General features: G+C 34.5%; 1 long non-coding RNA gene across 1 annotated transcript in view; it reads left to right on the forward strand.

Moving 5' to 3' along the window:
* The window catches only part of LOC141559529 (uncharacterized), a 54094-nt gene extending 48229 nt beyond the window's left edge, over positions 1-5865 (forward strand). The window contains exon 4 of the long non-coding RNA XR_012487464.1: positions 5442-5865. This is a non-coding gene — a long non-coding RNA (uncharacterized LOC141559529). The remainder of the gene's footprint in view (positions 1-5441) is intronic.
* Positions 5866-7626: the final 1761 nt, after the last annotated feature.

Raw genomic sequence — 7626 nt, forward strand, 5'->3', positions numbered from 1 at the left:
ATTTTAGGCCTCTTTTATAGCAGAAAATTTACCCCATTCTACATATCCCTTTCTCTTTCTCTTACCTTAATTTTATTTTTTATATAAGCATCTCTTCATAATCAACTCACACCTATTCCCTCTATCTATATTTTTTTCTAACTGCCTTAACAATGAGAACTTTTTAAGAGTCATAAATATTTTCCAGTGTAAGAATACAACTTTATCAAATGCCCTATGATTTCTCTTTCCCATGTAGGAATATAAACTTTATTAAGCTTCTTGTAATTTCTCTTTCCTTATTAACTTTTTATCCTTCTCTTGAGTTCTATATTTGAAAGTCAAAATTTTTTTATTCAGCCCTAGTCTTTTCATGAAGAATGCTTGAAAATCCCCTTCTTCATTGAATATCTTTTTTTTTTTACCCTAGAAGGAAAATACTCAGTTTTGCTGGGTAGGTGATTATTGGTTGTAATTCTGGATCTTTTGCCCTCTGGAATATTACATTGTAGATTCTCTAATCCTGAAATGTAGAAATTGATGAATCTTTGCTATCCTGACTGTAACTCCACAACATTTAAAATGTTTTTCCGGCTATTTGAAATAATTTCTCCTTGATCTGGAATATGGCTGTAATATTCCTGAGAATTTTCATTTGGATATATATTTAAGGAGGTTATTGGTAGATTCTTTCATTTCTATTTTTCCCTCTAGTTCTAGAATATCAGGGGAATTTTCTCTTATAGTTTTTTTGTTTTTGTTTTTGTTTTTGTTTTTGTTTTTTCAGGATGATGTGTAACAGGTTCTTTTTTTTCAGCCAATAATTCTTAAATTATCCTAGGTCAGTTGTTTTATTTCCAATGAGAAATTTCACTTTTTCTTCTTTGTTTTCATTCTTTTGATTTTGTTTTGTTCTTTTTAGTGTCTCATAAAGTCATTAGTTTCCACTTGTCTAATTCTAATTTTTAAGGCATTATTTTTCAGTGATTTTTAATATATCCTTTTCCATTTGGCTAATTTTAAAGAGTTCTTAACTACAGTGGATCTTTTGTACCTCTTTTTCCATTTTTGTGCTTTTTTAAAGGCAATCATGATTAAATGATTTGCTCAGGGTCACAAAACTCATAAGTATCTGAGATCACATTTGAACTCAGGTCCTCTTGACTTTAGGGCTAGTGATCTATACACTGCAACACCTTCCTGCTCCAGGTACAGATTTTAAAAGGAAGAGATCTCTTGCTTCTTGTAACAGAACAACCTTTGACCAAGTTGTGGGAAGAAATGTCATAAATAATTGAGAAAAGGAGGGAAAGAGCCTAAATAGGTAGAAAGGAGAAAAATCCAATTGTGGAACATTGTGGGAGGAGGTACAATTGTCATGGGCATATAAAGTCTTAAGATGATAATCCATTCTGACATGGCAACAACTGACCTTACTATGTACAAAGCGAAAATGATCCTTGTTCATTTATTGAGATTTGTACAGACACAATGAAACATAAGGTGAAAAGTGACTAGTTATTTAGAATATAATAGAACCCTCAGCAAAATATGCTTCTTTCAGATTTCCATTGACCCTGTTAGTCTTCAAGCAGGTAATCTGCAGTGTCATCTGTACTTTCAAGACGTGGGATAGTGTCAGAAGATCTCTTATATATCATGAGATTCTAGGAATCACATTTTAGAAAAGACATTGTTAAGCAGGAGAACATTCAGAAGAAAATAGAAGTGAAGTGTTCTAGCATTATGTTATATAATGATCAATTGAAAGAACTGAATATATTTGCTATAGAAATTGGTCAATTTATTGGTTAGTTTTTGGGCTATCAGGAAAAAGAAGGATCAGATTGGTTATACTTGGTTCCAGAATACAGGACTAGGGGGAGTGGGTAAAAGTTGCAAAAAAAGCAAATTTTGGCCTGGTTTAAGTAAACTTCCAGAAAAAGGAGAGCAAATCCCAAGTTGAACAAGTTGCCTCAAGACTTATCAGGTATGATACAAAGATAATTCTGGTTCAATTATAAGCAAAAGCAGATAGCTTCTGGTTTGAATCTTAATCTTGCATGAATCTCTGATTCTGAGGAAAGCAGCTCTGTGGAGAAATTTTCTCTTATAAAAGAAAACTAAGGCAAACTCATAAAATTATCTAAATGTGAAGACATTTAATATATAGTAATAAGAACCATTCCAGGTAACCTGATAGATTTTTTTTTTTTTTTTTTTTAGAAAATCTTGTGAATTATAGGATTCTAGATAGGTAGGTAGAATGAAATTTAGGGGTTATTTAGTTCAAGCCCTAAGATTTTCATGAGAAAAACTGAGAACAAAGAAACCAGGCAGTAAGTTTCTGGACAGGGATTTATACGCAGATCATCCTGACTATAAGTCCAGTGTAACTCTTAATATCATAACCTTTTGGCAATAATGATGATCTTTTTTGTTGTTGTTGTTGGTTTTTTCATAGAACCAACTCTTAGCTTTATTAATTAATTCAATAGTTTTTTTTTTTTTTTTTTTTTAGTTTCAATTTTATTAATCTTTTATTTTTAGAATTTCAAGTTTCATGTTTGTCTGGGGTTTTTAATTTGTTCCTTAATTAGCAATTTTAGTTGTAAGCCCAATTCGTTGACCCTCTCTATTTTATGCAAGTAGGCCTCTAGAGATATAAAACTTCCCCTTATTATTGCTTTGGCTGTATCCCACACATTTTGGTATGATGTCTCATTATTGTCATTTTCTTGGGTGAAGTTATTAATTATGTCTATGATTTGCTGTTTTACCCAATCATTCTTTAGTATAAGATTATTTAGTTTCCAATTATTTTTTGGTCTATTTTCCCCTGGTTTTTATTAAATGTAATTTTAATTGCATTGTGGTCTGAAAAGGATGCATTTACTATTTCTGCCTTACTGCATTTGATTTTGAGGTCTTTATGTCCTAGTATATATATGATCAATTTTTGTATAGGTTCCATGAACTGCTGAGAAGAAAGTATACTCCTTTCTGTCTCCATTTAGCTTTCACCAAAGATCTATCATATCAAACTTTTCTAGTATTCTATTTACCTCTTTGACTTCTTTCTTATTTATTTTGTGGTTTGATTTATGTAATTCTGAGAGTGCAAGGTTGAGATCTCCCACTATTATAGTTTTACTGTCTATTTCTTTTTTGCAGCTCTCTTAAGTTCTCTTTTAAGAATTTAGATGCTGCAACACTTGGTGCATATATGTTTAATATTGGTACTGCTTCATTATGTATGTTACCCTTTAGCAGAATATAATGCCCTTCCTTATCTCTTTTAATTAGATCAATTTTTGTTTTTGCTTGATCTGAGATGAGGATGGCTACCCCTGCTTTTTTGGCTTTATCTGAAGCATAGTAGATTCTGCTCCACCCTTTTACTTTTATTTTGAATGTATCACCCTGTTTCAGGTATATTTCCTGTAAACAACATATAGTAGGATTCTGACTTTTAATCCAGTCTGTTAACTGCTTCCTCTTTATGAGGCAGTTTGCCCCATTCACATTTATGGTTAGAATGACTAATTCTATATTGCTTTCCATCCTGTTAACCCCTGCTTATGTTTTTCTCCTTTCCTTCCCTCTTACCCCCCTACCCAGTATTAAACTTGTGAGCACCACTTGTTTTTCACAGCCTTTTTAGTATCCCTCCCCCACCTTAAAGTTCCTCCCCTTATTTTACCTTTTCCTCACAATTTCCGTATTCCCTTCCCCTTAGCTTCCTCCTTCCCTCTCACTTTTCAATGAAGTGGAAGAAGTTTCACCATAAATTGAGTATGTCTCTTGATACACACTATGTTCATCCCCCTCTTTTCTTTCTCTCAGATATAATAGGTTACCTTTGCCTCTTTGTGAGATGTAGTACCACCACTTTATCTTTTTTTATGATATAATTTCCTTTCCACCTCTAGTTTCTAGGACAAATTCTACATATGTTCTTTACATATTTTTATGGCATAAGTATAGTTCTCAAGATTTCTTTTTACCTTTTTAGAAGTCTCTTGAGTTCTGTATTTGAAGATCAAACATTTTGTGTAGGTCTGTTTTTTTTGTCAAGAATAGATGGAATTCATTTATTTTGTTAAATATCCATCTTCTTCCCTGGAAAACGATGCTCATTCTTGCTGGGTAAGTTATTCTTGGCTGCATACCAAGTTCCTTAGCCTTTTGGAATATCATGTTCCAGGCCCTTCGTTCTTTTAATGTGGATGCTGCTAGATCCTTGTGGCTCCTCCACATCTGAATTGCTTTTTTTCTAGCAGCTTCCAGGTTTTTTTCCTTTGTCTGATGGTTTTTTACCTTGGCCAGTATATTTCTTGGTGTTCTGTTTTTAGGGTCCCTTTCAGTAGGTGAATGATGAATTTTTTCAATGTCTATTTTACCCTCTGTTTCCAAAACGTCTGGGCAGTTCTCTTTGATAATTTCCTGGAAAATAGTGTCCAGGTTCTTTTTTTCCTCACATTTTTCAGGGAATCCAATTATTCTCATATTGTCTCTCCTGGATATGTTTTCCAGGTCTGTTGTCTTTCCAATAAGGTATTTGACATTCTTTTCAATTGTTTTGTTTTTCTGGTTTTGCTTGACTACTTCTTGGTTTCTCCTTGAGTCATTCATTTCTACTTGTTCAAGTCTAATTTTCAATGATGTATTTTCTTCACTCACTTTTTTTATATTTTTTTGTAATTGTCCAATTGAGTTTTTAAGTGAATTTTTTTCTTCTATGGAATTTTTTTCCATTTCATCCATTTTATTTTTTAGAGAGCTGTTTTCTTTTTCCAGCTCACTAATCCTGTTTTCCTTGGAGTTGTTTACCTTTTCTAATTCACTAATTTTATTTCTCAATGATTTGATCTCTTTATCCACTCTAGATGTCTTCTCCAGACTCTCTTGCCAAGCTTCCCTTTACTTTTCCCATTTCTCTTCTAGCTGTCTTGTGAGAGCCTTTTTGATTTCCTCTATCAGAGTCTTTTGTATTGAGGAGCAGCTCATATCCCCCTTAGGCGATTCCTCTGGAGACAGTCTGCTTTTAGTCTCCTCAAGGTTTGAAGACTGATCTCTCTCCATACAGAAGCTGTCAATGGTTAGAGCCCTTTTAAATTTTTTGTTCATTTTGTCAGAGCGGGAATGGAAGAAAACAAATTGACAAGAGAAACAATTGGTCTGTTTCTGGGTGGTTTGGGGTTGGATGGTGTTACCGAGCTTACTCTACAGACTTTGGGAGACAGCAGCGAGGCCTTACCAGGACAGCGATGGCTGTGCTGTGTCTGTGCTCTGAGGCTCTAAGAATGTGCTGAGTCACTCTGGGTGAGGGTGGCCCGGTCCTGAGAGATGCTAGCTTTCCAGGGTTTTATTCTTTACCTCTTGGTGTTTACACCTTCTCTGCTGCTCCTGGCTTGCTGCCAAGATGGAGTATCGCAACCGGGATAAAATTCTTTTTGCAGAAACGGAAGAGATCGCACTCCTCCCCTCTCCTGTCTGAGCAGTGTGAGCTGCCTGCCCCGTTCTCGCTGCCTGTCCCGCTCTCGCTGCCTGGCCTCAGTCTGTGCCCAGTCTTCTCGTCACCTCCCCCAAGCAAACACAGACCTTCTCTGGCGAATTTCAATGATATCTTCTATTGGTGATTATTTGTGGGTTTCTTTTCTGGTCAAGTATTAACTCCAAGGCTTGTCATGAAATAAATTCTGAGAGAAAATGCAGAGCTCAAGCAGCTGTCTGCCTTCACGCTGCCATGTTGGCCAGAAGTCCTCAATAACGATGATCTTATTATAATATTAATAAGAAAATAAGATTGACTCATTTTAAATGCTTCATTTGATTTAAATTCTATTCAAAAATAGCTCTTGAATATCAGTTAAATCAATTGCTTACTGGCAAAATTATGTATATCTAAGTCTGATTATGCTGCTTCCTTACTTGAAATCTGTCAGTTGTTACTTTTTATAAAATAAACAAATAAATAAATAAATAAATAAACATTATGTATCTTGATATTCAAAGCACTCATCAGTCTTACTCCAATATATTCTCAATTGTAAATTCATATATACTCTCTCTTGGTACACTATTTCTTCCAAGCAAACAGTGATTTACTTCCCTCTCTTGACCTCAATGCACTTGTTCATAAAACTACCTTGCTAATTCCTCTTCAATCATTTTTGCCAATCTCATATGTATAAAATGATACCATAAGGTTGGTTTTAATTTTCATTTGTTTCTTTACGCAACAATAAGTTAGAACATTTTTTTTTCATATGACTATAAACTGTTTTTATTTCTTCATCAGAAAACTCACAATTCCTATCCTTTGATCACTTATCAATTGGGGAATAACTCATATTTTTATAGATTTGACAAAGTTCTTTATAAATTTCAGAAAAGAGATCTTTATCTGACAATTACTTTTTTAAAAAATCCCCCTTCTCTTCTTCCTGTGAAATAGAAATTTGAAGGAACTCTGCAACCCACAATTCAGATATGCCCTACTAGACAGAATCCAATATTTCACTGCCTCTTGCTTTACATAGGACGGATAAGTAGAGAGAAAATTTAGAGAAGAAGCAGGTCACAAGCTTTTAAGGTCCATTCAATAACTGGGGCATACCATCCCTTGTATACCTGCAGTCCTATCCTATCACTATCCCTTATCCGGACATACCTTTAAACTTACTGACTATCTCAAATCATTCCCAAATGTAAACTCACTGGACTCACCCTAACTCTTCTTAAATAATTTCTTATCTCACACCAGGCTCAGATTCTCTCACTGAACATACATCCAGAACCCAGTCCCAAAACAAACCTGATCTTTTCAACTATTATTCTCCCAATTCCCAGGCCATTTACTCAGTCCAATCAACAACATTCAGCTATCTTCTTAATGCTTCCAAATAACCTGGACAATTTCTTTTTTTTTTTTTTTTTCCAGATAAGATTACTTTTTTACTTTTATTTTTTCTATTCTTTTTAACAAAGATTTTTATTTTCAAAACACATGCATAGATAGTTTTCAACATTCACCCTTACAAAATCATATGTCCAAAATTTTTCACTCCCTTCCTACCACTCCCTCCCCTAGACAGCAAGTAATCCAATATATGCTTAAACATGTGCAATTCTTCATTGCATATTTCCACAATTATCATGTTGCACAAGAAAAATTAGATCAAAAAGAATAAAATGAGAAAGAAAATAAAATGCAAGAAAACAACAAAAAAAGGTGAAAATACTATGCTGTGATTCACACTCTGTACCCACAGTCCTCTCTCTGGGTACAGATGGCTCTCTCCATCACAAGACCATTGGAGCTGGCCTGAATTATCTTGCTGTTGAAAAGCTCCATGTCCATCAGAATTGATCATTGTATAATCTTGTTGCCGTGCACAATGATGTGGTCCTACTTATTTCACTCAGCATCAGTTCATGTAAGTCTCCCCAGGGCTCTCTGAAATCAAAATATTCATATATCATAACTTATTCATCCATTCTCCAACTGATGGGCACTCACTCAGATCAGACTAGAGAATCTCAAACATTACCTTCCTGTGGCAGTTGGCCCCAGAGTAGAAGAAATTGAGGTGGAAAACTCCTAAAAGTCATGTCCTTTTCTCTTTCTTACAGCTTTCAGCC

The sequence above is a fragment of the Sminthopsis crassicaudata genome, chromosome 3 (genome assembly GCF_048593235.1).
Source record: "Sminthopsis crassicaudata isolate SCR6 chromosome 3, ASM4859323v1, whole genome shotgun sequence".
Taxonomy (NCBI): Eukaryota; Metazoa; Chordata; class Mammalia; order Dasyuromorphia; family Dasyuridae; genus Sminthopsis; species Sminthopsis crassicaudata.